The following is a 27072-nucleotide window of genomic DNA, read 5'->3' as shown; positions in this document are numbered from 1 at the left end:
CTCTACTGCAGCTGCAGATGCTTGTTTCCCTCATGGGTGTTTTCAAACCAGCCCCTTGCTCTAGCCATTGGGTTCCCTTTCCCCCCAGATCCTGAATCCAGGAGCTCACTCCTGGTGTCTGATCCAAAGAGAGCTCAAGCCCAAAGCTCTCTGCTCCTTGAGCTGTGGCTTGGGGCAGCTGTGCCAGCCGGGGCTCTATCATGACTGTTCTCCCTGGGAGGGAGTCCTGCAGTGGTGAGGGTCCCCAAACCTAGATGGGGGGAGAAGTTTATTGAAGGAGGAACATGAGATGAATCATTTTTAATCTTGCCTCCGCGTATATCAAGGATAATAGATCTGCAGGTTGTTTGCTCACTTGTTCAGTGAGCAAACAGCAAATAAAGTAATAACCCTCCCAGTCCCACTGCCCTTGCCCATCCCCTGCTCACCCAGCAGCTGTCTGCCAGCGTGTGTCTGGGCCGCGTGGTCTCCAGCAGGTGAGTGATGCCCTTGGGGAATGGTGCGCAGATGTCGTGTAGGGCTGAGCAGCCGGTGAGGATCAGGAAGATAAGCTCTCCCAGGCTGGAGAGATGTTGTGCCGCTTTGGGTGGCCAGTGGAGGGAAACAAGAGCAAAACAGCATGCTGAAAGAAATGAAAATTGAAATGCATTTACAGTTTGGGATGAAATCTGTTCTGCCTCTCCTCAGCCAGAAGCAACCAGGCATCAGCCCTACAACCTGTGCACACCAGCACATGCTCCCTCCTGGCTCGCCAAGAAGACTGAGGGGCTGAGATTAGCTGCTACTTCTGATAGGCAGAGGCAGAGCTTGTCCCTCCAACAAGCCTGCTGACGTGTGCGGTCAGACATGAGCCCCCATGTCCCAGACTGCCAAGAGCTTATAATTAGTTGTAAGCTTTTTGTATCATGCAGCAGAATCCTAAAAAAGCACGTGAAACCAAAGTTGCTCAGAGGGATACTGAGAGAGAGGAAGAATTCAGGAGCAAGCAAACAAATGTGACCATGAGGGGTGAAGGCCTTGTCATGCTAATGGGAATTGAGATATTGTGTCTGACAGCCATCAGTTCACATCAAAGGATGATCACCTCCAAGCTGGGTTTCTCTAAGAGGAGCATGTACCCTGGAAAGCAGCACCCTGACAGCTACAGCTGCTCTGTGCCTGTGTGCTGAGCCCTGCTGCAGTCTTGTGTCCCTCCTGTGCTGCTCTCCTCTGCATTGGGTGCCTTCTTTGGTGCACCTGTGCCCCTAATCAGAGCTTCAGAGATGTTCTCCAGCAGAAAGTGTAACCCTTTAGTGCTAGAGCTAACTGCCCACATTCCAGTCAGGGTGGACTCTGAAGCCTTTCTGTGCCTGCTTCTGAGGGAGGAAAGTCCATCTGAGCCTGCTAAACTCAAAGACATCTCTAGGTCAGGAAAGCCTTGGGCTGCAAATCCCTGGAGGTCAGCAGGGTGCTTAGGGGAAACATCACTGCACACTTGGCTGGTCCATACCCTTGTTCTGGGCACTCGTGGGTGGCAGCTGTCAGAGCCAGGACATGGGGGGAGATGGGTCTTTGGGCTGAGCTAGAGTACCCATTCTGCAGCTCAGTTTGGGCTATGTTCAGAATCTCATTTCTCTCTGTTTTCCATGGGAGCCAGAAGTATTTCCCTTTTCCTACTAGTTGGCTGCAGAGGTTTGGTCCGTTGGATCTCTCCTTGTTTCCAGGTCAGTTCCGCCATGCAGAATCTCTCCTCTCTCCAGGGAGATATTGCTGAAATGCTAGAGGGTGCTGCTGGATGTCAGTGTCAATGCGATGCTGATGAAGGATGGTCGCTGTCCTTTGGCAAGAGGCTTTGGAAACATGTCCACCCACAGTCCCAGAGTCTTTGTCACCTTCACCACCATGTCCAGCTGCCAGGTTCTTTCCAGTGTGCTGTCCACTCTGGCCTCCAGTCCTGCCTCTGGAGTCCTCACCAAGGAGGATATTATCAGCAAGTCGCCAGCCAGTGTCCGTAGGGAGATCTCAAGGCAACTACACAGTCACAGCCTATCCAGTCAGTAGCAATGAAACAACCAGAGACCCGTAGCATTGCTGTCCTGTTTTCCCACCAGCTAATCATTCATGTCACTGGCATTTTGTTCCCCAAAGCCCTCTGCAGAGCTTCCAGATTGCTGACAGTCAGCGTGATCTCTGCTCGTCTGGCTGCAGCAACCGTGGGCATTTCACCGTGCGACTCTGCCCCGGCTTGATATTTTATAATGCAAGCTAAGAGGGCTCTCTGTTAGTGGGGAAGGGATGTTTTTCCCTGGCACTTGGTGTTTGTGCCTCTGTGCCTACTTGGATGCACAGGCTCATGGCAAAGAACTGGCTGGAGGTGTTAAGTTAAGGCAGGACGCGCATGTGCAGAGCAGGTTTCGATCCACGCTCTCCAGCCCAGCAAGGCCATTACAGTGAGTGACTTGCTCATAAGCTGCAACTTGTGGGAGCGTGGGGAAACTCAGCAAGTGCCAAAAGCCTCCTGGAGAACAGAGATCGCCCAAGAGCCTCCAAGCAGGAAGGGGGAAATGCATCGAGCTAGGGACTTGGTTCACAGGACAGGATGATTTTTTTAAACGAAAGCTTCTCCAGAGCCCTCTGGGCCCTCTAGGCATCAGCTCGTCATCCTGGGTCTTCTCTGTGATCCAGCAGCGTCCCAGGCTGCGGCAGACAGCCTTTGGGAACAGAGCTCTGCCCTTGTCCGGCAGGCACCGGATGGGTGTAGGCGGCAGGTTGAAGTCCCACATGTGCTGGCCCCACATCATCCAGGCTGGCATCCTACTTGGGGATGAGCACGTGATGCTTCCAGCAATTTAGCATTCATTTTTGCCTGAGCCTGTGCAGGACTCTCTTCCCTGCTGGCGTTACTCCAGTGATGTTAATAGCATTTTACCAGCTGAGAAATCAGATCTGAGTGTCCTTATCTTTATCTAATCCCATTGGTTTGGCTCTTCCTGGGTGCAATCCTGCACAAGCATCTCTATTTCTTTCCCACATATATTTAGGTATTTTCCCACATCCAATTAATTCCACCAATGCTGCTAAAGTATCATGCTGCCTCAATGTATCTTGCTTTTTATCTTCCTGCAGTAAAGACATCTTTTGTTAGCAACTCACCGTCAGGCTGTGTTTCTCTATAAAGCTTGTGTGAAACATTCGCAGAACCTGTTATATAAAAATGTTCATTATCCTCCTCTACAAACCTTGTTGCCAGTAAGTGGAAGGGAAGAGATTCATTATACTCTGTGTAGGTACCTGAGCCTGAGACCCCCAGATGAGAGAGACAGCCGGAGAGAGGAGAACAAATGAAAGAGACCTCAAGTGACATTAGGATCAGCTGGAAAAATGGTGATGTAAAAAAAAAAAAATCCAATAGGAAATATTCCTAACATTTTATTAAAATGCTGCCCTGTCCTAGCCCTGGCAGTTTTGTTGGGATCAGTGGTGCCTCGTCCAAAAGGGATCTGGAAAAATCCAATCTGGTCTCCAGATTGGGCTGAGACTACTTGCACTGGGGCTGCTCAGGTTCGTGGATGTGGGAACTGTGCTGCTGCTCAGAGCAGGATGAAGGACAGTGCTGTGGCCTTAGGTCCAGCTTTCTGCTCAAGCTCAAGAGTGTTGCAGGGAGCTGAAGGGCCACCACTGCGCAATGGAGCTGGACAAGGCCCTGGAGCGCAGCTAACGGGGATGTAACACAGTGAGAGGAGATGGTGCTCGCCAGAGCCGCGTAGTGGTTTTTTGGAGCTGGCCACTTTATTACCACAGTGCTGAATGACGGTTCCCCAGGGGAGTGGTGGTTTCAGCTGTATCTCTGAGCTCTGCCATGCTAGCTCCCACTGCGATGGATCAAGCTACAATTGGGGCTGAATGAATTTGCACTTTTTTTTCCTCCTCCCCATCACAAACCCTTTGAGATAATGGAAATTTTTTCCACTGATGATGCATTTTATTTCCATCTTCTCTCCTCCCTTCCCTTCCCAGCACAGGGATAATAAATCCAGCCTGGTTGGATAGTGCAGGCTCCTCCAGAGGAGGGGCTTGGGCTGTGGGTCTCATCCTGTACCTTTCTACCTGCAGTTAGGACTGGAGCTGTGGGTCCCACCAGCAAGGTCTCGGTCACAGGGGCACAGGCTTTTGCAGGGCAGGCTGGCTCAGCACCTCTTGCTGCCAGACTGCCGTCAGCAGCATTACATGGCTGCTCACTCTGCCTCCTCTGTGACAGGCACCCGCTGCCGGGCTGGGGCGCGTGGACAGGGGACCCAGAGAGGGTTGCTGGGTGTCACAGGGCAGCTGGGACCACAGAGCCCTGGAGATCAGCCTTCTGCTCTGTGAGTACCAGGCCCAGGGACGGCCTGAGAGACCTCCTGAAAGTGGCTTGGCGGAGAGGGCCGGTGTCTCGCGGAGCTATTCCCTCGCTTTTTAGAAAGATAATGTGTTGGTGTTGTCTTGCAAGTCATCTCAAGTTCAGTTAGCTCTCCTATCCCTTGTTGCCTTTTTCAAAAATCTCTGCAGTACAAAGGGATTTACTAGGAAAGGCGCAACTAGGTTTGCAGCCACTAAACCAAGTATCACCTTAACTCTGCCCCCTTTGAGATCTGAGCTTCTGCCTTTGTAAAAAAAATAAAATTACCTACCATGGAAGATTTCCTAAGGCGCTTAACGTACTCGCGTTTTTGAGGCGAGACATAATGCCTCGTCCCCAGCTTGGCTTTTGTGTTGTAAAATAAATGTCCTCTGTTCAGGCACTGCTTGTCTGATGTGGGCTGAGAGATTTCGGGTTGCAGGCCTGCCAGCCCGGAGCCAAAGGGTCCGCGGGGCTGGGCCGGCCGTACGGGCCGGCCCTGCCCTGCGCTGTCCCCTGGGGCTCCGGCAGCCCCGCCGGATCTGCCCCGCCACGGAGCGATTGCTATCAATTTGTGTAATTAGCAATGCAAACAGCTCTATTTGTGCGGAGCGCCTGACGGTAATACCAGCTATAAAGGCGCATAACCACTGTAGGACTGAGATTGAAGCATTCCAACTTTTATGAGCAAAGATAAAATTAAACTGCTGCTGCAGTTGGCTAACGGAGGTTGGCGCGATGCTCTGGGGAGAGCCACTGCTGGGGAGAGTTAAGGTGACTCGGGCCCCGTGTTTGCACAGGAACGATGTCTGCTTTGCGTGTCCAAGGTTGTTTTCGCAGATGTGAGTGCGGCGACTTTTGCAAAGCACTGCAGACCGCAGTGACGACTTCCTCTTAATGAAGCTTTTGTGGGGATGCGTTTCCTCGGTGTTTTGTGAGGCAGTCCTTAGGCCAGCCGGAGAGAGACACGGTTCCTGTGCACATGTACCAGATTGATCCGAGAGCTTTTGACAGCCTCTGGAAGGGACTGTGCTCCTCGCCCCAAGCACCCGGGTTTCTCCTGTCCATGAGGGACGTTTTGGGCTGAAAAAGCTCTCGTGCATTTGGACCCAATGATTCGGAGCGTGGGGGGGTTGAATGAGGACCGAGGCAGTTTTGCTACAGGTGTTCTTGCTCCCGGAGGCTGAGCCGAGCTGTACGATCCATGTCTAGAAATGCTTTTGTGTTACTGCGCCCTGTGCAAGAGGCTTCCGGAGCCACCACGGGCAGCCCACGGGGACACGCCGGGGCCCTGTCCAGGTGGGTACAGCCCCTGGGGGAGCTGAGAGGGACATGTCCTCCCATGCCAGTCTCCAGGCTTGTGTCCCTCCGTAAAACCAGCTTTCTCCAGCTCTGAAGGGTGAAGGCAATGGATACTAGAGGAAGACTCAGCCCCTGGCAGAACTGACCTTGTCGTATAGCTTTATTACGTGGCTTAAGAGGCTGCACGGAGAGAGGGCAACGCTCTTAGATCCCCCAAGGGCTCTTACCTGGAAGGGCTGGGACCCCAGAGATATGCAAAACACCCCAAATAGAAGAGGCAAGAGAAAAGGTCCGTTTGTCATCTGCTTGCCCCGTTTGCTGTCCATGGAGCGGTCCCTCAGCTGCAATGCCATTCTTCTCTTCAGCCCTTTCCCAGTAGGAATTTCTGAGTAGGACAGAGCAATCCCTCCTACTTCCCTCCTGATTAATGCTGTGCTGTGCCAAGTTAGCATCAGTGGGTCTGGCAAAAAAATTAATTTTTTAATTAAAAACATTTTTTTTTAAGGTAGTGCTTTAATGTCTGGGTCTAGAGTAATTATTAGTAGCTCCAGGGAGACTATGCTTTAGAAAAATTGTTGGTGCTGCTGCAAAGGAATTTATCTGATTAACGTCGGCTTTCACACGTGGCTTTCGGGGACCGGGGTATGAGGAGGGGAGTCCTGCTGCTCTCAGGCAAAGTGATTAAGCACAGGAAATGAGGCAGGATGATGCAAGTGCTGGTTTCCACCTCTGAAGTGGGCTGGGGGAGGAGGAGAGGCTGGGATTGGGCCATCCCTACCTCGAATGCACGTTCTGGTACCGTTGGTGGACTAAACAAGCCGAAAGCCACCCCAAAGAGACTGCAACGCTGGCCAAGTGTGGGAGGGGGAGAGGGGAAGCGGGGAAAGCAGTGGGGACGGAGGCGAGGAGCAGCTCAGGGCGCGGAGCCCCCGGAGGTGTGCCCAGCCCTGCGAAGCGTGGTGCTTCTGGCGGGTCGGAAGAAGGTCCTTCCCCTCCGGGCGTTGCTGTGTGTTTTACAGGTGTGAGAAACGGAGCGAGCAGCTGGAGAGCTCAGACGCACCCGGCCCCAGTCTGCCCACGGCTGGAGCCGTGGAGGCGCTGGCACAGAGGATTTGGGTACAGGGAGCTGCCCAGCAGGCAGCTTCCTTTCGTAGAAAAGGGGCCTCGATTCCTGCAGGAAACAGCTTCTCCCCGAAGTGTTCCCTCTTGATTTCTAATGAGAGGTTAATTTCTGTCCTGAAGCGTACGGGCTTTGATTCCTTCAAAAACTCCTGGCTTTGGAGACATCTGTTTTGTTTTAGTGCTGTAGCGCTGGCTGTGCCTGCAGATCTCGCTCGGGGCTGTCCGGCGCGGGAGGCGATCCGGAACATCAGGCTGAGCCGGAGGGAGTCGCAGCACGAGCAGGCGGCGAAAGCGGTACGAAGGCAGCGGGGCGCCGGCTGCGGGCGTCGCTCCTCCGCGTTTCGGGTTTGCTCCGCGGGCTCAGCGCGGAGGAGAACGAGCTCCGGTTTCGTTCGGCACCTCCGGGCGGGTGAAGCCCGTAACGGGCAGGATTACAGCTCCGCACGCACACCGGCGTGCTGAGATCCTCAGGAACGCCAAATGGGTTAAAAGCTCGTCGGTGAGGTATTTCAGCGTCCTGCCGCTGCTCCGGCCACGAACGCAGCGCTCGGGGCCCGATTCGCGTCGCCTCCGCTCGCGCAGGGGGCCGGCGAGGCGAAACGCTGAGCCGGTGCATGGCAGCTCTGCACCGCTCAGGATGCGGCCCGCGGACGGCGCCTGCCGCGGCCCCGCCGCCGCAGCCCTGTAGGGCTCGAGGTGCCCGCAGCGCCTTGTCGGCTTCGCTCGCGGCTCCCGCGCAGGGCACCAGCTCCTTGCAGCGCCGGATTTACCCAATTTAATCGCAACATTATCAGTTGCTTCTCTAATGGGTTCTGCAGGCTCCAGGCAAATCCTACCCTTTGTGCTCAATTAACAGACTATACCTTGGAGAGTAGGAGGTAATATAAATATTTTCCATATAGTAATAAGACTTCTTTTTTTTTTTCCTTTTTCCTGTGGTGCTGTCGTTATAATATTGATTTGACATCCAGGTGTCAGGAACAGCTGGATGGCAGAAAGAATTGCAACTTTATTTCATTTTGCAGCCGGGAGAGGGGGGATGCTTCTCCTCCAGGCTTTCCCCACCTGCCTTCCCTCGCCGATGCTCCATGTTCCACCCTGACAGGAACATTTATAAAGTGCCACTGTGGGGAGTATTATTAACAGCTCGATTCCTTAAAGATGCAATTAATTATTCACCTGCTTCCAAATCAGTTTAAGCGGCTTCTAAGCTGCAGCATAAATAAAACCTTCCCAAATTGCCCCTCCTCTTTCTCAAAAGGACACACACACATGCTCCCGGTATTCATAAAACCGAGCTGTTTAAATTAAACCAAACTAGGACTTACTGTAAATTACTGCAGCACCATTGGCTTCCCCAGATCTCTGCTGAATTACCCTAGCCAGGATTTTAGCTTGTTTTTCTGGTGATGGGCACTGGCACCATTTTCCTCATTTGCCGTATTTTTAGGCTATTTTTGCCTCGTTGCTAAATCCCTCCTCCAGTCATGTCTTCCCCTCTAAGCTCAAGGTCCCTTTTACTTGTTTCCTGCTTAATAAATCATTCCCTAAATTATCCCTCGACTTGAGCGCCAGCTCGAGGGCTTTTTGGGTTTTGATGGGGTCTCGGCTGGCTGCCGCCTTCAAAGGAGAAAACGCAAGCTGTGCTCCTGGGGGTCCGCTTGGGAGAGGCGCGCTGCAAGGCAAGGCTGCTCCCGCTCGCGCGTCCCCGGGGCCTCCGCACCAGAACCGGCGCTTCCTCCGGGGCTGCTCCGCTTGCCCTCCGACCAGAGGCTATGAGCAGCGCTCAGGTTTTTAAAGGCTACCTGTTTTTCTTTTTTCTTTTTTTTTTTTCCCTCTTTCTGATTTCCCAGGCACTGTGCGGCCAAAATGCATCGAAAAGGCTTTGGGGTCCTGGCACTGAGGTCCCTTACAGCCCTGCTGTCATTTGGTTTATTTGGGCTAAACTTGCATGCTGAAGGTAGACACAGAGTTAGTTTTGGAAAATAATATTTTGTGGAGAAAACATTTTGGAAAAGGGCTTGGGCTTTTTCTTTGGTGGGAAGCCCAAAGCTGTGTTGGATTTTAGTGGGCAAAGACAGGAGGAGCTCCTGCTGCGGGTGGCTCATGGAGGCCCAGGAGATGCCGTGCGAGCTTCGACCACACCGAAATTCCTGGGGCTGAGGGCCTCGGCCGCCAGCAGTGGCCGATGCGGGTGAAAGCCAGGACTGGCGCTCGCCGGAGTGGCTCCGGGGAGCCAAAGCTCCCTGCTGGGCTCCCTTGGCCGGAGGTGCCGGCCTCGGAGAGGCAGGGAGGGGGTCCTGGGCTCGTCCTGCGGGCAGCCAGGCAGTGGCTAGCAGCTCCCCAGAGGCTCTGGCTGGTTTTCCTGCAGAGCTAAGGATCCCTCCCACAGCCCACTTGCTTCCCTGCAGCAGGGACCTCTGCTCCCGAAAGGCAAAGTTGCTCGAGTTTCCTGTTGTGGGCTGGGAGAAGCAGCCCCCAGCAAAGCTGTTCAGCATCTTTCCTGGTGAGATCCTTTCAGGAGACCAACCTGTGCTCCTAAAGGAAAATCTGCAAGCAAGGAAAGGAAGTGTGAAAAGAGGGTGAATACTGAGGCCCCAAGGATGCTCACGTCCAGAGACGTGCTTTGCACATAGTCCAGCCCTTAGGAAGAAAACTACCAGCATCAAACAAATCCAGCTGGGATCAGCTGCTTGTTGGCCCTTCTGTGGTCACCCTCGCCTGTGTCAACCAGCTTTTCCCCCCCATCTAACTCCTCCAGCAGCCCTCCCCCAACCAGGCTTTGCTCTTCCTCTTACAGTTGGGAACAAGTAGATCTGAAGAATCCCCCCAAAACAGCATTGCTAAAAATCCCATTTCCCGCCCCAGGGTCTGTCCCAGCCTGCTGACACGCAGCTGTCAGCTTCCCCGCCTCGAGCCCGCATCTTCGCGCGGATCAGTTACTAACAGGGCGGTTCATAACGATAACGATACGAATGCCCTGTGCCTGCGTGAGATGCGCTCATTAAAACCTGCTAGCACCAGGCAATCAGCGCATTTCATAACGTCAAAGGGATCAGTCATTCCGAGAGGCTGTTCCTCGAGCAGCTGCGCCGCCGCGGAGCAGGCGTGCAGGAAACGCGCAGCGCTCTCGGCGCGGTGCGCCCCGCGGTCCCCCGGCAGCCGGGTTCCCCTACGAATTACATTGCGCTGTGGCTGGCGGGTGCAGGTAGAGGAAATATCCCGCAGGCCTGGTGCTGCCCCAGGGACGGGCAGCGCTACCCTGCTGCTGAAATAACCCGGACGCGCGTGGGAGGAAAGGGACTTGGCGGCGCCGGTGCCGACGCTTGCTTTCATGCGTTTCTAGCAAACCCATCGGAAGTTAAATGGTTTCAGGTCAACTCACGATAAAATGGGAGTGACCCCCAAGCGATCAGCCAAGCATATTAGTCATTACCGAGGCTTTTTCCAGCTTGCAGAATATAATGAGACTGGCTGGTGTCCCCGTGGAGAAGCAGCACGGCTGTCAGCGAAGACCCTGACATATTTCTTTCAGGAAATGGCCAAACCCTGATGTTGCGGTGGGGCAAATGAGGCAGCGTTGGGGTTACTTCGCAGTACCGGACTGGTCTGGTGGAAGAGGTCTGAATTGTTGGAAGGGTTTATTTTTCTGTGAGGAAGTGTTGGGAGGCAAAAAGAAGTGTTTCAGCTCTCAGTTTGGTGCAGGCCACGGATCCGGGGCTCCCGTCCCGCTGGAGCCCGACCCGCTGGAGCGCCGCTAGCGCGCAGCTCCCGTGCAGCAGCGCTGCCCGGCCGCGCTGCGCTCCCGCTGGCAGCTCCCCCCGCGCCGCCCCGGTCCCTCGGCCCTTCGGCAGGGCACCGGCCTTTTTCATTGCAGCGCTTTTCTTTTCTCCGGCCAAAGCGGCGTTGCAGATCGATTATGAATTTGCTTCCCAAGGGCCATGGCAGATATTGTTTTCTCCTTCTTTTCAGCAGGACGTTTCCTTTAGCGAAGCCTGAGTTCAGTTTGTAGCGCTGTGTCTGGTGGGGAGAACAGCCCCGCCGCTCCCGGGTCATGCACGGGCGCCGACAACGCCGCGCCGGCCACCCTCCCCTCCCCTCCCCTCCCCTCGCTCCGAGGAGCGCTAAGAAGGTGCTGCTGCTGCAGGTGGGATCCCAAGCCACCACTGCTGCAAGATCTGCCTCGTGGGGCTCCCTGTGCCGCTGCTGCTAAACCGGGACCTTGTCCCGGCAGCGGGAAAGCTGCGTGCCCGGCGTGCCCTGGTGCCGCTCCGCGCTCCCGCGAGCGGGAGCCTCCCCGCAGCTGCAGCGGGTCTGGCGTCTGCCCCACATGCAAGGAGGCGGCTGGCAGTGCCAGGAGCTGTGCACGGCCTCGGAGAAGGGATAACAAGCGGCTGCCACCAGAGCGTCGCAGGCAGCTTGGGGTCTGGCTGACAACCCCTTTTTGCACCTTTTGAGAAAACCGCTGATGTTCTGTAAATGGGAGACCTCCATCCTGCAGCTGTCGAAGCCTGAGGGACACCCGCCACATGCTCCCAGGACAGGGATGGGGCAGGACTCCCGGAGGACCTACCACCAACCCCATGGGAGCAAGGAGCACCCACGGCTCTCGCTTCCCCAGCAGGGTCCTGCGCAGCATCGCTTTGGGCACCTCGGAGCCGCCCTGCAGCGACAGAGAGGCTGGCCCGGGTCCCGCTGGGGGCCGAGGCAGTGAGGAGGGCTCCCCCCACGCCCTGGGGCTGGCCACCGTGCCTTGCCCCTCTCCTCTCTGCTAAATGACAGGCAAAGAGGGTGAGAGCTGGGAAGAGGCCTCAGGTGCTGCTGCCTTCGCTGGCAGCGCCTGTCACTCATTCGCTGCATAAATGAGCCACCTGAAGGCTCCCTGGAGCTGGGGAGGGCTCCTGGGGTAGGGGGGAGTGCCAGCAGTGCCTGCTGCTCCTCCGGCCTTGCTGTGAGCCTGCTCCCCTGCACTGGGCACCCCTGGGTCTGTCTGGGTGTGCGGAGTGTGCTGGTCCTGCAGAGCCCTTAGCGCCAAGGGGAGGGCTGGGGGCTCCTGCAGCAGAGCAGCCTGGCACCTTGCTAGAGCTTGCTATGCATAAAAACTGGAGGATGAGTTAGAAATCTTAATTTAGGAGGAGCCCAGCTAACTCAGGCCCTTCATTATCTGTGAAATGATCTGCTGTAGTGCTACAGTGTAGCAGCTGTGTGTTATATATAGCAGAGATGCAGTATATAGTCTATAGGGCAGAGTACAGCAACCATGTATGTCATAGATCCTCAGGTCACTGGGATCCAGAGAGTGAAGGCTTAGGGCAAGGCCTGCAGCTCTGCTCACTGCAACAACAGCTGGCCTTTCCTCGGAGCCCGTCTGGCGGCTGAGCAGCACGGAAGCCCTTTTCCACCCTCATGTGATGCCCTGGCTGCTTTGTCTCGGGATTTGGAGAGCTTTATAGTGATGGAGACCTGTGCAGAACAGGGGTGTGCTGGGATCCTGGCACCCAGTCCTCTCCCACGAAGGGACCCACCAGCCCCCAGCAACTGCTTTTATAGCTCATGATGCATGTGTTACTCCAGAGCACAACTTCCTTGGGAGGCAGCTCCCCAGAGCTCAGTGCAATGCTCCCAGGAGGCAGATGTGAAGCTTCTTCAGAACAGTAAGTCTTCTTCTTGGCTTGCCTGGGTCTCAGTCTGGATCCTTGATGCCCACATTTCTCTGTGGTCTCTGCTCCAAAGAGCCTTCTGGCTACTGCAGCAGGGCTTGCTGCAGGGCAGCTGGTGGGGAAATGACTCAGACTGGCCCTGTTGGTGCATACAGCAGCCCTACACCCTGCACAGCTGCCTGTGAGACAGGTGACGAGGCTGAAAGGGGATCTGAGTGGAGGCTGATAGTACTCCTGGAGGCCAATGTTTGAAGTAGGTTTTGCTGTTTTCAAGATCTCCAAACCCAGATTTTTTTTCCTTATTGGAATAGGGGAAGATTCTTCACTGGAGAGGGGAAAAACCTCACTAGGAAGCAGGCGGCAGCACCCGGAGTCCAGGCACTCCGACACTGAACTGTGGACACTTGCGAATAGATTTCCTCGTTTCCGAAGCTGGAGTGGTCTCGGCTCTGAGCCCATTCCCTTTTCTCTCCTGCTTTTCCTCACCTGTTCTCCTCCTCCTTCCCCACTTCTGGGAGGCTGCTTGATTGCCTGGTTCCCTCATTAGGATGCTATCTCCTGGAAAATTGGTAAACAGAAGCGTGTGAATGAGGTGTTGATTGCAATCAGCAGGGGAGCCGGGGCTGAGAGCGCTGGAGAGGCCGCGGCTGCTCCCCAATCCCCCGGCGGCCCCGGGGCGGCTGCTGGAGAGGAGCCGCTTCCGAGCACCGGCGCCGCGCGGCGGAAGCGGGCTCTCGAGGCCCGGGAGCGCGGCGAGGGCGTGCGTGGCTCCCGCCGCCTGCCCGGCCTCTCGGCGCCACCCTGGTGACGGCGGCCCGGGAAGACGTCCGCGTGGACGCGGCAAGGTCGGCGGCGCGGACCCGCGGAGAAGGGCCTCGCTGCCCGGTTGGGATCCCTTCCAGCTGCCCCGTTGCTCGTGCTGGGCTAGGCCACGCTGCGCCTCTGCTGCGGGCTGCGCTCTCCCTTCGCTCTGCACGGCGAGTTTACGCTCTGATCTCCACCTTGACCCATGGGACTGGCCAAGAGGGGCCAGCTCAGCCTGGCAGTTTGGGTGCTGCCTCTCGCCCCTGGAAGGGGAGCGAGGCCTCCCATGAATTCTAACGAGCTCGCAAGCCTCCTCCCAGACCCAGACTTCCCCGTGTGCTCATGCATAATGTTTTTGATCTGCTTTCACAAGCAGAGGTGCCTTTTTAATTAGCACGCAGGCCTTTTTTGCCTCCTTGCCCAGCACCAGAAGGGCGGGCGGCTGTGACGGGGAGCCGCGGGCCGGGTGCCCTGAGGGCCTGCCTCGCTCCTCTGCCAGCTGGGTTGGAGGCACAGGGGAGGGAGAGAAGCCAGAGGGCTCCTGCAGGAGGAAGAGTAGGAACGTGGAGCAATTGCTGGCAAATCGCCCTAATTGGGCAGAATGCAATTGAACCGATTCCCAGGCTTGGGAGACGCCTTGCCGACCTGTTCGCCTAGCGTCCCTGCCCCTCTGGAGATGCCCTCTGGAAGGGCAGCCCCCCGGCCACGCCGGCCAGGCCGGGGGTGGCAGTCACCGGGCCGCCGTGTCATCGGCCACTGCCTGGCTGAGCGAAGGCAGGTGCTGGCTGAATTTCTTCCTTTTCTGCTTTGTTGGTGAGGGTTTTTCCAAAGGCAGGTGAGACGAGCACAGCTCGACCTCCTTGGCTCGCCCAAGGCAGCTCTCCATCCTTGGCAGGGGGAGGACTTGGGCAGAAGATGTGAGCTGAAGTGCAGGAGTAGGGGCAGTCTGACTTTCCCCTGCAAGAGGACATGAGCCTACCAGGAAAGGACCTCGCCAGTCACTTCAGCGCAGAGCCCTGCCCTGCCATGGTAATTAGACTAACGAGGCCAAAGCTGGTTCCCTGCCCTGAGACAGCACCCGCCTGGCCCACCCCAAGGGTGACGTATGGGGACAAATCCAGGCTCTGGCCTTGGGCTTCTGTGCTGAAGGAGCCAAGCACAAGTGACGCAGTTTGCGCCTTCTGGCAGGGAAGAAATGTCCCCAGCAAGAGCTGAGCCGCTCGTCCTGCTGAGGCTGTCAAAGTTTCCAGGAATTTGGCAACTGGCCCATCCCAGAGGGAGTGGGCAAAGAGGAACGGCCTGCGAGAGCATTCCTGCTCATTCCCAATGAAGTTCAAGGCCATTGCAGAAAGGGCAGAAGAAGAGAGGCAGAGAGCAAGTTAAAATTCACGGGCCGAACCCGCTCAGCTCAGCGCTCTCCAGCCCGCGGCAGCACCGCGGTGCCGGCACCTCCTCGGCTTCGAAACTGCTTGGCTAGGGCAGGGCGGGTAGAAGTGAATCTGCTAACAGAGTTTTAGGGGTCTCCTAAACGCTTCAAACTTTATTCTGCTCCTAGGCTCTTAGTAGAAGTTAAACACAGTTAATGAGCGGGTATTTTGGCAGCCTGCTCTGTTTAATCCTTTTTGCATCCTGCCAGGTCAGAGCAGCCGGGTAACAAGGGCGAAGGTTTCCCGAAGTGCCGAGGAGCCGCACACTGCGAGCGCAGCCCCGACGCCTGCCCTCGCTTCTGCCCTGCGGTCCGAGATTCCCCCCCCCCCATTACCATTAGCCCTGTTTGGGAGCAAGAGAGGCGGCGGCAATGGGAACGGGTGCGGACGGTCCTTCGTCATCCCCCGCCGTCGCTGGCAGAGCTGGGAACGTGCAAGTAAATCCTCGGGGGAACCGGCTGGGCGAGGGGCTGCCGCGGCTGGTTCAGAGCCAGGCGAGCCAGCAGCCTGGTGCACGACGATGCCTCCGCGCCGCGGCGCAGAAAGCCCTTGGCGGGCCCTTTGCAGCTGCTGCTCCGGTCTCCTCCGCCCGCCGGTCCCCGTGGGCCCGGGTGCCTGTGCCCACCTTTCCTCTCGCGCTCGGCAGGCGGGGAGCGGGGACGTCCCGTTGCTGTGGGCTCCAGAGCCTCCCTGCGCTCCTCGGCCAAGACTGGCCTGCGCCCGGGCTGGCGTGGCAGCGTCTGATTCATCCTGCTTCCAGCTTTGGGCTCCTGCCAATATGTTCACCCATGAGTGTCTGTCATTTAGGCATTTATAAGTGGCCTGATTCTTTTTCAAGGGTGTTGACACCCCCAGATGCCCTTGAAATCAGTGGCTCCTGAAGGTACCTGATACCTCCAAACAATTTAGAGACCAAAATGCTGATGCCCAGCAGGTGAAGGTGGGCAAAGGAGCACCCCAGAACTGAGGCTGAAAGGATCCAGCCTGCCTGACCCAAGGACCAGCCCTATTTGATGCGATGACCACTGCAGCCCTCTCTGACGTGAGGACCTTGTCCGGACTGGTGGAGGCAAGCCCTTGGAAACAGTCTGCCTTATGAAGCGAAGTCCTGAGCTTTCTGCCTGCTGACCCCGTCCGCTGGGTGCTGCGAGGCTCCGGCCAGCATCAAGGCTGCCCCGCAGTCCTCTCCCCACAGCGGTGCCCGGGCAGCTGGATTTCGAAGCCTGGAGCACAACGCGCTGTTCGATAGCGCTGCTATCTCAGCGCTCTCCTGCACCCAGCTCGTGGGACTCGGGTGCCTCAGCACTGGGAGGGACAAGGAAATGCCCCCAGTGACAGGATTAATCTTGGAGGGGCTGCGGAAACGCCTCGGGGAAGCAGCTACCCCTGCAAGGCGTCGGTGCTGCCGGCTGGGTCCGGCGCTCTCTTCCCTACCCCAACCCTGCTGAGCAGTTCTGCAAATGTGGCCTTTGCTGGAGGGTGCCCAACTTCCTGCAAAACCCTGCCCAGAAAAGGCAGCTGAAATAGGATCCCAGAGGATTATTATCCAGTCATCCTCAGCTGGAAACATGACTGCTGAGGATAAAGCAAGGAATTAGATGAGGGGACCTGAAGACTGGGGCTTAGGCTTGAAAAGGCATCCCCGCAGAAGGAGAACAAAACACTGGCAATATTTTTGCTACCATGCATCTGTTGTTTGACCTTATAAAACATCCATTTGTGGAGGTGGTTGTTATTTTTCGTTAAATCTTTTAATTTAAAATCCCATTAGACTCGGCAGCGTGCTCATTTGCGAGCAGAAGCAAAACAGCTTGGTGTTTGCTCCGTTCTGCCCCTTCCTCACTTCAGAGGGAGGTAATGAAACGCGCTCTCTTTCGCTCTCGTTTTCCTTCGTGGCTTTGCCGCTTTCGGAGGGCTTGAGGCAACCCTGCCTGGTGGCCTCGTGCTTTCGGGCCTCGATGTCTCCCTGGGGGCAGCGCGCGCCGGGGCGAAGCCAGCGAGGGGGACGGGCCCGGGGTCTGCGGCTGTCGTCGCGGGGGCCCTTTGGAGCGGTTTTCCTGCCTCCCGCACTCTGTCATCTTTATTTCAGGTTTCACTTAAAATCAAGCCTTGAATAATTCACCGGGAGTCTACAGCAGAGCGCGGCTGGTCCCGGCAACCGATTCGTCACAGCTCCCCTCGACTTCAATAATTAACTTTCCTGCTCGCAGCTGATGTGCTGTCTTGGTACGCAGGCTGGCAGAGGACCGGATCTGGGGCCAGATCCGCCGCCCAGGAGGGCGAGCGCGTGGGCACCGGCACCCTCTGCTCGCGGGGGTCTGCGCCTCGGCTCCGCGCTGGCCCGACCCGGCCGTCCCCGCGGGAGCGGCAGGTATCGCTCTCCGGCTTTGCTCCTTGTCCTCGAATGACCCCAGGTGCCTCCGCAGCCGCCCGGCCGGCTTTGGCCTCCTCGGATCCGCTCCTCCGGCCGCCGGAGAGCTGCAGCCTCGCCTGAGCCTTCGTAACGGGAGCCCCGGGTTCCTGTGGCCGTGCTTCTCCCGGGAAACGCAACAGGACGGGTTTCATTAGCTGCTGGCGGCCAGGAAAAGCTACTAAAGGTGAGTGTGGCCACGAGCCCGGGGAACCGGCGGCCTTCCCAACCAGGCCCTGCTCACCTGGAAAATCAGGGCTTAATTTAAAGGGCGTGCAAGGAAAACTACTCCATCACGTCGCCCTGGCTGTGCTGGGCAGTGTGAGACACATGATGCAAAAAGAGGCTAAAGCGGCTAACGTCCAAGCTCTCCCGAGCAGCGGGGCTGGCTGGAGCTCTTCGGAGGTGGCCTCCTGCCTCCTCCGCTTGGGTGCCTCTGCGAGGAGGCGCTTGGTGCGGAGGAGCTGGCGCTTACGCTGAGCGCAGGGAGTTTAATGGACTTGCAGGAGCGCTCCGATGTTACAGGGTGCTTCAGAGGGAGGGAAAAAAAAAAATCAGAGAGGGCCCGAAGCAAAATGCATTCGAGTCAATTGAAGCTAAGTTCACTGGGCACGGGGCCAGGCCCCATTTTGGAGGCTCTTCTCCAGAAAGGCACCGGCTCGCCTGCAAACGTGTATTTTCAGTCGCTTTTTATTCAACTGCTGTCCCGGCAAGCAACGCTGCATGGGCCAACGTGCGCCCGACCCCCCGGCTCACCCCGCGCCGGACCCCCCTGCCTTGGCACGGGACCCAGCTCCCGCATCCCCTGGATCCCCATGGGGGGTGGGGGGGACAAGGCAGGGAGGCTCTGTCTCCTCTTCCTCGGTCACCCTGCTCTTTGCCATCATCGCTTTCCTTCGCATTTGCTTCTTCTGGCCTACTTACATCCAGTTCATTTTCCTTTTCTTGAATAAAAACTGACTCTCGGCCTTATTTGGTAAACGGAGCTGGAAGAACGCGGGCCGGCGCCTTCCCCCCCCCCCACCCCCCCCGCCAAGCCTTTTGGGATGAGGGAGATAAGATGGAAAGAGAGACAGATGAATAGGATGCAAAAGCAGCGGAGAGAACTAAACCGAGCTCGGGGAGCGTGGGGGAGGAAGGACGAGGCAAATCCGTAGCCGGGCACTAACGGAGATGGAGCAGGGGCAGAACAGGCGCCGGCGGCGACCTGCCCGCGTGCCGGCCCGGCGCTCTCCAGCCCCTGCCGGAAATAATATATTCCCGGAAAATAGTAATAATACCAGGATAGGGGAATGGGTGGGCGGGCAGGCTCTTCCCCGGCCTCTGAGCGCAGCAGGCAGGTGGAAATAGTGCAGTATTCCCCCCCCCTCCCCATTCCTTTAAGGTCTTGGGGCTGCTGGTGATTTGGGGGCGCTGATCTGCGGGGGGTCCGAGTGCTTTCCGCCCCCACGAGAGCTCCTTACGGGAGCAGCGCGGAGGTTATCGCTTTCAATATCGCTTCCACGTTTTTGCCGGGCTGAGCAGCGCTTTGGCATAGGCCAGGAGGCAGGCGACCTGTCCTGGATCTCAGAACTGCGGGCTGCATTCGTGGGAAACGAAGACAGAAAAACAAGGGCTAAAGTGGTAAAATTATCTGTGATGCGAATGCTGTCGGCCGGGGCACGCGGCCGAGGCAGCGGCTGCCAGCCGGGACCCGGCAGCGAAGCTACGTGGAGCTAAGTCGGCTGCCGGGCGGGTACCGGCTCGGGTTCTCGCACGTAGTGATGTTCAGCTCCACCAAATGGGCTCTCCCCGATTCCGGGCTCGGCACCGAGGGTGCTGCCGCTGCGGGAGGGAGGAGAAAGCCCCATCGAAGGCTCGAGGAAGCAATTTGCCTTGGTGCTTTCCTAGAAGAGCTAATTGATTTTTTTTTTTTTTTTTTTTTTTTTTTTTTTTTTTTTTTTTTTTTTTTTTGCCGTGCTGCGTCGGGCTGAACGATGGGCGGGGGAAGCGGGGCCGGAGCCGCCGGGGGCGGCATGCGGAGCCTCCCGTGTCCCGCTCCCCAGCGCCGGCCCCGCGCGTCCCCGCGGGCGCCTGCTGCGCTCTCAACGCCCGGAGCAGCCGCGCTCGGCTCGGCCCCGGGCCCCGCGCACGCCGGCGTCCCGCAGCGGCTCCCCCGGGCTGCATGCACCGGGAGCGACTTGCAGCTCCGTTAGCGCCGGCCCCGCAACGTCTCCGTTGGGTAAGAGGGAAGTTCCACTGAATAATGAGCAGTAATTGGATTTCAGGGTTAACCAGCTTGCAGCAAAAATAGAAAAGAAAGGTGAATCGTTGGGTATTTCTGTCCTGGCTCATCAAACACCGGAGGTTTATCTCTGCTGAGAACAGCGCAGGAGAGGTGAAGTCATTAGTGAGCACCGGGGCACGGTGACGCCACCTCCCTCGCGCGCCTCGGGGCACGAGCCCGGGCGTCCTCTGCGAGCCTCGCTGAAGGCGACGGGCGTTTGCAACGCCGCTGCGGGAGCGCTCCGGGCGCGCGGGGCGGCGAAACCGGCCCCCGTCGGCGCGCGCGAGAGCCGGGCCCGGCCGGCACCGCGGCGGCGGAGCAGAGCCCGGCTGCGTCTCGCCCTCCCGCCGAGCGGGCTTTCTAGCAGGGCTGTCGCCAGGACCGGGCGAGCCAGACTGGGCTTTGGAGGCGGCTCCCGAGGGCTGGCCCTGGGCTGCCAAGGGACTCCGCAACGGATCCGCGAGGCCTCCTGTTTAGTAGCGGGGCTCCGTTAGCCCCGAGGACCCTCGCCGCCGAGCACCCGCCGCGGAGGCACCGCTCCTCTCCGGCACGGCGTCACCGGCTGTGCGGGGCGCCCGGAGGTGCTGCTCGAAGTGCTGCACGCAACTGCCATCGCCTGTCTTCCAGTAAGATTAATTCGCTTTGGAACTGGTGCGGAGAAGGGCTATGAGCACGAGGAAGGGAATGGAGAGCCCGTCCTAGGAGAGGAGACCGAAAGCACTTGGCTTGTTTAGCCCAGCAAAGGGAACGCATAGCGCGGATGTTATTACCCTCCATAAATACATCAAGCAAGTAAACACTAGGCACAGAAAAGAGCCATTTAAGCTAAAAGACAGCGCTGGCATGAGATCAAATAGGTTTAAGCTGGCCATTGTAGGCTGGAAATTAGGAGACAGTTTTTAACGATGGGAGCTGTGAGGCTCTGGAAGCAGAGGAGGAAAAAAACCCCACTGCTTTGCAGACGGAGCTGGACCCGTGCATGGAAGGAGCAGGAAGCTGGCTGCCCGCCCTCGCGGGAGCCGGGGGCAGGACCGCAGGGCCCCTCCGGCCCCAACCTCCTTCGGGCTTCGCCGGGCTTCCCCGGGCCCTGCTGGCCGCAGGAGGGGGCTCGCCGGGGGGGGACACCCCTTGACCACCCGCACCATAGCGCACGCAGCATCGTTCCTCCGGGATGGGGGCCAGCTTCCCTCTTTGCAGGGGCTGGGGGGCGCCGAGCATTTCGAAACAGCTTCCCCAGCCACTCGGAAAGCAGACGGGGCAGGAGCTGAAGGCGGGTCATGTTGTCCCTTAGGGGGAAGGTGCAGCAGAAGCCACCGGCCTCCGTCTGCTTCTTGTCTTCAGGCGCGCCGGGCCCTGCTCGTGCTGCTCTCCAGGTGCAGAGCGGCCGTAAAGCCCCGCGGAGGTGCGCTCCGAGGCCCCGGGTCCAGCGCGCGCGGGCTGTCGTGGCCCGGCCTCCCGCCGCTCCGCCGCGTGCCTAACTCGCCCAGGCTGCTGCAGACGAGCTGCTTCTGCCCTCTCCAGCGTCCTCCTGGTGTGCCTCGTTACCGAGCGAGAAAGCGCATTAAATTATTCTGAATTCCTTGTATATTCTAGGGCCTGTCTAAAGGATTGGTGAAGAATCTACTGATTAGGACTCTAATCAGTTTGGAGAGCAGGTAATTTCTCAGCTAGAGATCATCTCCAAACAGGAAATCAGATTCAGGAGATAGCTGCTCTATGCACCGCGTCACGGTGGCCGAGAGGAAGGCTCATCGTAGCAACAAGCCGAGCTGGAAGAAGATCATTAGTAATATCAAGTATTAATTGCTTTATGATCCTCCTACCAGGTGGGTTTTCCTATCTCACTTAACTCCAGTTTTAACTGAAAAGGAATAATTCTAGGCCCACCCCGGAGTCCGGGCAGGTTTTCCGGATCCTGTCGCTCCTTCCCGAAATAGAGGGAAGGCATTCCCTGCCTTCGGTGTGCTTCGATCTGGCACCGTGCCTGCGATCGTAGTAAGACACAAAAGCATCTAATGGAGCGACCACTGGATGGAGCCTCGAAGGTCGTACTAATACAGGGCTCCGGTACGGCTCCGCGCTGGTGAGAAACGCAAAGCGCAAAGGCAGCAAGCGCTGCTGCTGCGCCGTCGCTCCTCCGCCGCGGGCGAGGGAGGACGCTGCGCCGCGACGGAGGCCGGGCTGGGCGGCGCGCTCTGCCCGCCGCGGGCCTGCTCCCGCTCCCGGCCTCCCTTGCCCCTTCCTCTTGCAGCAGCACGTTTTGGGGGGGCGAGGGGGCAGGTCCTGCCTGGGGCGTGTGCAGCACCTAGCACAGCGGGGGGCACCTCTGCCAGCTCTGGCCACTGGGTGCTGCTGCAATACAGACAATAATCCTGGGGGCAGTTTTACACCACTGTTCTTCCTTACGTACCCAGGACAAAAAAGCCAGGATGCTTTATGAAACCCAGCAAAAAGCATTGTTTCATTTTGGCGAGACAAACAGAGATAGCATAAACGTGTGAAGATAATTCAAGTTTTGATTAAAACCCGCAAACCTGCAAGCCTCTGCTCCTTCTTGAATACGTATGAGGATAATTTTGGCATGAGGAAACCTCTGATGATCTATCGAGCAGCGATCTGGCCGGGTGGCAGTTTTGGGAAGGGGAAGCTTGCGAAAGAAGCCCCAGTGCCTTTTGGCCGCCCGGGGCCCTGGCGCCCCGCCTCGGGCTGCTCTTCGCCCACCTCCCCCTCCCCACGGCAAACCCGGCTGGGGAGGTAATTCTAGCTCTGAGAACAGAGCAATGCGCTGTTCAATCATGTTGCAAAGTTGCAGTGCGGCACCTCGAGCGCCATGTAGCAATGCGTTTTCCAGATGAGCGCGTGAGCGTGTCCACGTAGCTGCGTGCAAGAGACAGCGCTGGCGAAGCGGGGCCTGCAGAGAGGGTGAGGGCCGCTGCGGGAGCGGGCTCTGCCGTAGCTCCGGTCTGCGCCTTTCTGCAGGGATTAGCCTCTACTGCGCTGTACGCCCTGCGCCAGGCACGCCGCCACGGGTGTCCCGCGGGCGCGGGACGCGGTGGAAGCTGGTCCCGCGGCGCGGGTGCTGAGGGTGCTCCAGCAGGCCGGGCAGAGCCGCTGGGGCAGTGGGGTGCAGCGGGGAGCACGCAGAGGAGTTTCCTTGCCGGGCTGCTGGGCGCTGTGGAGCTGGTGTCTGAAGTCTCCAGGGAGTGTTGTCTGTGCCGGGAGGTGCCTGATTCCTCATCCCTCATCACTGCCAAATGTGCCAAGCACCAGGGAAGGCTAGCGCTTCCCTTCGGACCCTGCTTAGATGAAGTCTTTCTTGGAAAACCCAGTGCCCCGGAGCGTTGCTCCGGTGGGGTGCTGGCAGTGCTGCATGCCTCATGAGACGGCCCAGCGCACGGTGCCCCGGACTGCAGCGGGATGGGGTTCATCCCGGGCCGGGGGGTTGGATTCTGCTGCTCCGGAAGGCATGGGGCCAGGCAGTGGGTAGCCTGTCCGGCCCAGGCCATGGCCAGCTCTTCTCTCTCCAGGGATCTCCAGGATGGAGAAGACCTTTCCGGCCAGAGCCTGTCTCCCTGGGCAGTGGAGGGGAACGTTTCTTCCCGGCTGGCCCCCCTGCAGCTGCCGGCTCTCCCGGCCGCTTTGGCGCTCCGTCCTGCAGCAGCCGCGGCTCGCGGGGGCTCTGCCCCAGGGCCGCCCCTCGCGCGGGGCCCGGCGCTCTCGGGGCTCGGGCCGCCGCCGCCCCCGCGCTGCCGCCCCCCGCCCAGCAGCAGCAGCAGCAGCAGCGCCGGGGCGCTCGGCTGAGCCCTGCCACCTCGTCACACCGGTGCGGGGGGGGGGCGGCGGCGGCGGGGGGCGGGCGCCTGCGGGAGCTGCGCGGCGCCGCGGCGGCGAGCGGAGCGCGGAGCCGCGCTGCGCGGGGCCGGCCGCGCCGCAGCCGCAGCCGCAGCCGCAGGCGCGGGGCATGCGCTCGTCCCCGCCGCCGCCGCCGCCGCCGGAGCGGGCTGCCCGGCGCGCCGGGCCGTGAGCGGGCGCGGCGGAGCGCCGAGCCCGGCGGAGCGCAGCGGGGCGCCGAGCCCGGAGCGGCCGCCGGCGGAGGATGCGCCCGGCGCCGCGGAGCCGAGCCCAGCAGCAGCAGCAGCAGCAGCAGCGGCAGCAGCGGCAGCAGCGGCAGCGCGGCGCCTCTCGCCCGGCCGCCGCCCGCGCCCTCCCAGGTAACGGCGGCGGGGGCGCGGGGCGCGGGGCGCGGGGCCGGGCCGGGCCGGGCCGGGCGCACCGACGCCGCGGGGAGGGGCGAGGCCGGGCGGGCGCCTCGGGGCCCCCCGGCAGAGCGGCGCCCGGCGCGGCCTCCGGGAGCCGGTGCTAGTGGTGTCCCCGGGCGAGCCGGGCCGCTTTAGGGGCACAGGTGGGGATCGCTGTGGTCTCCCCCCGCCCATCCCCGTCCCGCTCCCAGCCCGGGCTGCTGGAGGCCCAGCCCGGAGCAATGGCAGATGCTGAGCGCCAACCTCAAAGCCACCGCGATCGAAGCTCGGCTTTGAGGTTGGCTGCGTCCAGCAACCTCAGGCAGCGCTCACGGGAGCTGGGCAGAGCTCCCGCAGCGGCTCACGCTGCGGGGAGGCGTGCCGGCCCCTCTTCCTGCTCCCTGCTCCCCCAAGGCAGGCCAACTTCAGGGTGACTCTAGAGGGGCCCCGGTACCCGCCGGTGCCAGCCGCGGTGTGTGCAGAGTGGCTGCTCTGAGCGGCTCAGACTAGAGCTGGGAGAGATGAGAGCGGAGGGGAGTGCCCGGATCTCCAGGGACAGAGGCTCAGCGATGATAACCCTGGTTTAGTGATGAAGGGGATTCGCTTTGATCCTGGGCGTTGGATTTCCAGCGCAGTTCATCCACCAGATGATCCTCCCTGTTAGAGAAACTGCCTGCATGCTTCTTAGATCTCTCGGTTCCCCCTCTGAATTAGGGCAAATTGCAAAAGCATCCCCCCACTCCCCTATGTCTGCTGAGACACGGAGTCTCTTCTCATATTACTTGACTTGTACAGGGGCAACCCACCACAGCAGCTACTGGAGGGCCCCAAGGCTCTTCTTTTATCTACTGCGCTGCTAATGCAGGAGTCAGAGGGGTTTAATTATCCTCAAATGTCAGCTCAAGATAAATCTTCTGGGACACAGCTCTTGGCAGGTGCGAAATAACAGGACATTTTCATGCATGGGAGACTGAGCTGAGAACAGTTCACTGGTTTAATTGGTGGCTCCTAGGAAGGTTCGCATCAGGGTACAGAAAATGGGACGGTGCAGGCTCCAGCAGTGATCCCGGAGCTGCAGCTGTGACCAAGGGAGGATGGATGCTGCAGGGCTCCCGGCGCTCGCTGGTGCGTTTCCTCGGAGCTTTCCGGGTGCAGAGCAGGTGCTCTAGGCTGGTAGCAGAAACTCCAGTCGATACTCTCTTCTGAGGCGCTGCTGCTTTCCCCTCACTGCTTCATTTCTGCTTGTCTTGCCACACAACCAGTCAGTCCCCGAGGGAGCCCTTGGCCTGGCCGTCATGAGACATATTGTGTTTTATGGGACACCCAGAGAGCTGAGAATGAGTGAATTACTTCCAGAACCAGGGTGATCTGGAGCTGTCCTCTAGGGGCTTAAGTGGGATGGCCTCAGGATTAATTGAACAGTTTCCTTTTACTTCTCCTTCCCAAATCTCTGTAGTGCACCCCAGGAGCTTGTGATAAGTGTTGGAGCAATTTTGGATCCCGGTCTCCATGGAGAAAAGCCCCTCTATATGTCCAAGGCAGGGGAACACGGAGCTCGTGGGGGGTGTTCCTGCTCTGCCACGATTTCAGTGCAGGAATGCATGGAGCATCTGTCTCCTCGTCTCCCCGTCCTGTGTCCTGCCTGCTCTTTGGCTGCTGGAGCCAGACTGGGATCAGACAGCAGAAGCCCCCTGATGTGGGGTCTCCTGGTGGTTGTATTGCTGCCATGAAAAGGGGCCTCTCTGTGGCCAGCCCCTGTAATGTGTTGGTCTGGGACACAGCAGCAGGAGGAGGAAGGACGTATTTTATTTTATAGCTCATCCAGATGTGCGTAGCTCTTCTCTGTCCCCATTCCTGAATGGTCCCAAGGGTGCTATGGGGGAGATGTTTTAAAGAAATGGTGGCCCTCTCCTTCCCTGCTGACTCGCTGGCACTGGATGTAAATACGAGGCAGTGGTGTCGCTGCTTTTCTGGATGAAGCTGTGATATTTCGTTGTTATTGCTGTACTTGTGTTCATCGTTTTAGGGTCTAAAACGGGTCGATGAGAGATTCCGACTGCCTTGAACACACGCCTCAGATTTGTTCTCCAAATAGCTTTGCCCATTCTGGTAAGCCGGCGAGCAGAGTGGGTGTCACCCGTAGAGAAGGGTTTGGCTGCTCTGCCTGGGGTGCTCCTTCCCAAGCCCCCATGGCAATGACTTGGTTCCACCTCCTGCTCTGGGCGAGGTGGGACACTTCAGCCTTCGTTCGGTTCTCATCAACGCGTAATAGCGGTTGGCGTGAGAGGTCTGGAGTTGGTCGTGTCTCGTTCTCACTGCCCTCAGTTAATTCTGGCTCTGCTCCTTGCTGCTCACTGATGTCTGTTCCTGACATTGTAGGGAGACGCTCATTAAATGTTCTGGTGAGAGGAGTTTAGTAGATGTGAAAAGTACGGCGTATTCGTGAGGCCCCGGTTACTTGATGTCATTTCAGCTTGCCGTCGCGTTGTCACTTGAACGGCATCCTCTTTCCGTTCATGCGCCACGTGGACATCATTGTTTCACTTGCATTTGTGTTCCCGTTCTGCCAGAGTCAGATCGTTCCTTTGCGAATTTGCATTAGTAAAACTCACAGGTTGTTGTCTGTGCGCGAACCCTCGTTGTTAGTGGTGCTGATCACGGCAGCTTGCACGGTCCTGATCCAGCTAGCACAGAGCCGTTTGCATCTGCTGAAGGCCGTGATGCAGGATTGCTGGGTGTCTGGCCAAGAACGGCTCTGAGAAAAGGCTTTCTGTCCCTCCCAGGAGTTATTTCACAGATGTCCCTCCAGTCATTACACCGCTGTAGGGTGCTGCAAAACCCCGGATAAGGTATGGATGTTTTTTGCTCTGAGTTAGGGGTTGCACTCTGCTTGTGTCAGTACAACGGGGCAAGCTCACCGTGGAGGTCAAGCTGCCGTGACATGGGCTGGACCAAGAGAGAAGAGAATCCACACTCATTTAAACTGCAACAGGCTTTTGATGCCGCCTGCGACAGCAGTGTGTTTAGACTTGACGTATATCCTCTGCGTTGACTTTGTAGGGCTTTGGATCAAAGCATAAGACCTTTTGATGAATGCACACACAATAAATAAAAAAAAAAATTAAACCAACAATCCTCAAAATGTCTGCAAATCCAAGAGCTTATCCTCACCCTGGGAAGGCAAAATTAACCAAGCGTAGAATCAGTAAATCATGGAATCAGCCACTTTCATCATTGAACATGAGAAGTTGCGAGCTCAGCTGGCATAAAGCAGCGCAACCGTACTGAGTCACTGCAAGATACTCAGGATCTGGCCCTGGCACCTGCTCTGCTCCAGGTTCGCAGGGGCGGCTGGGTCTCTGCTTTCTGGGATGCTGGTGCTTTGGAGGGACCAGGACCAGCATCAGAGGACAGAAAGGAGACCTGATCCTGCCTCGGTGCCAGGTTGGCCCCCGAATCCCTCCCTGTACATTAGCCGTCTGTTTA

The sequence above is a fragment of the Rhea pennata genome, chromosome 10, assembly GCF_028389875.1.
Source record: "Rhea pennata isolate bPtePen1 chromosome 10, bPtePen1.pri, whole genome shotgun sequence".
Taxonomy (NCBI): Eukaryota; Metazoa; Chordata; class Aves; order Rheiformes; family Rheidae; genus Rhea; species Rhea pennata.
This window is presented reverse-complemented; position numbering follows the sequence as displayed.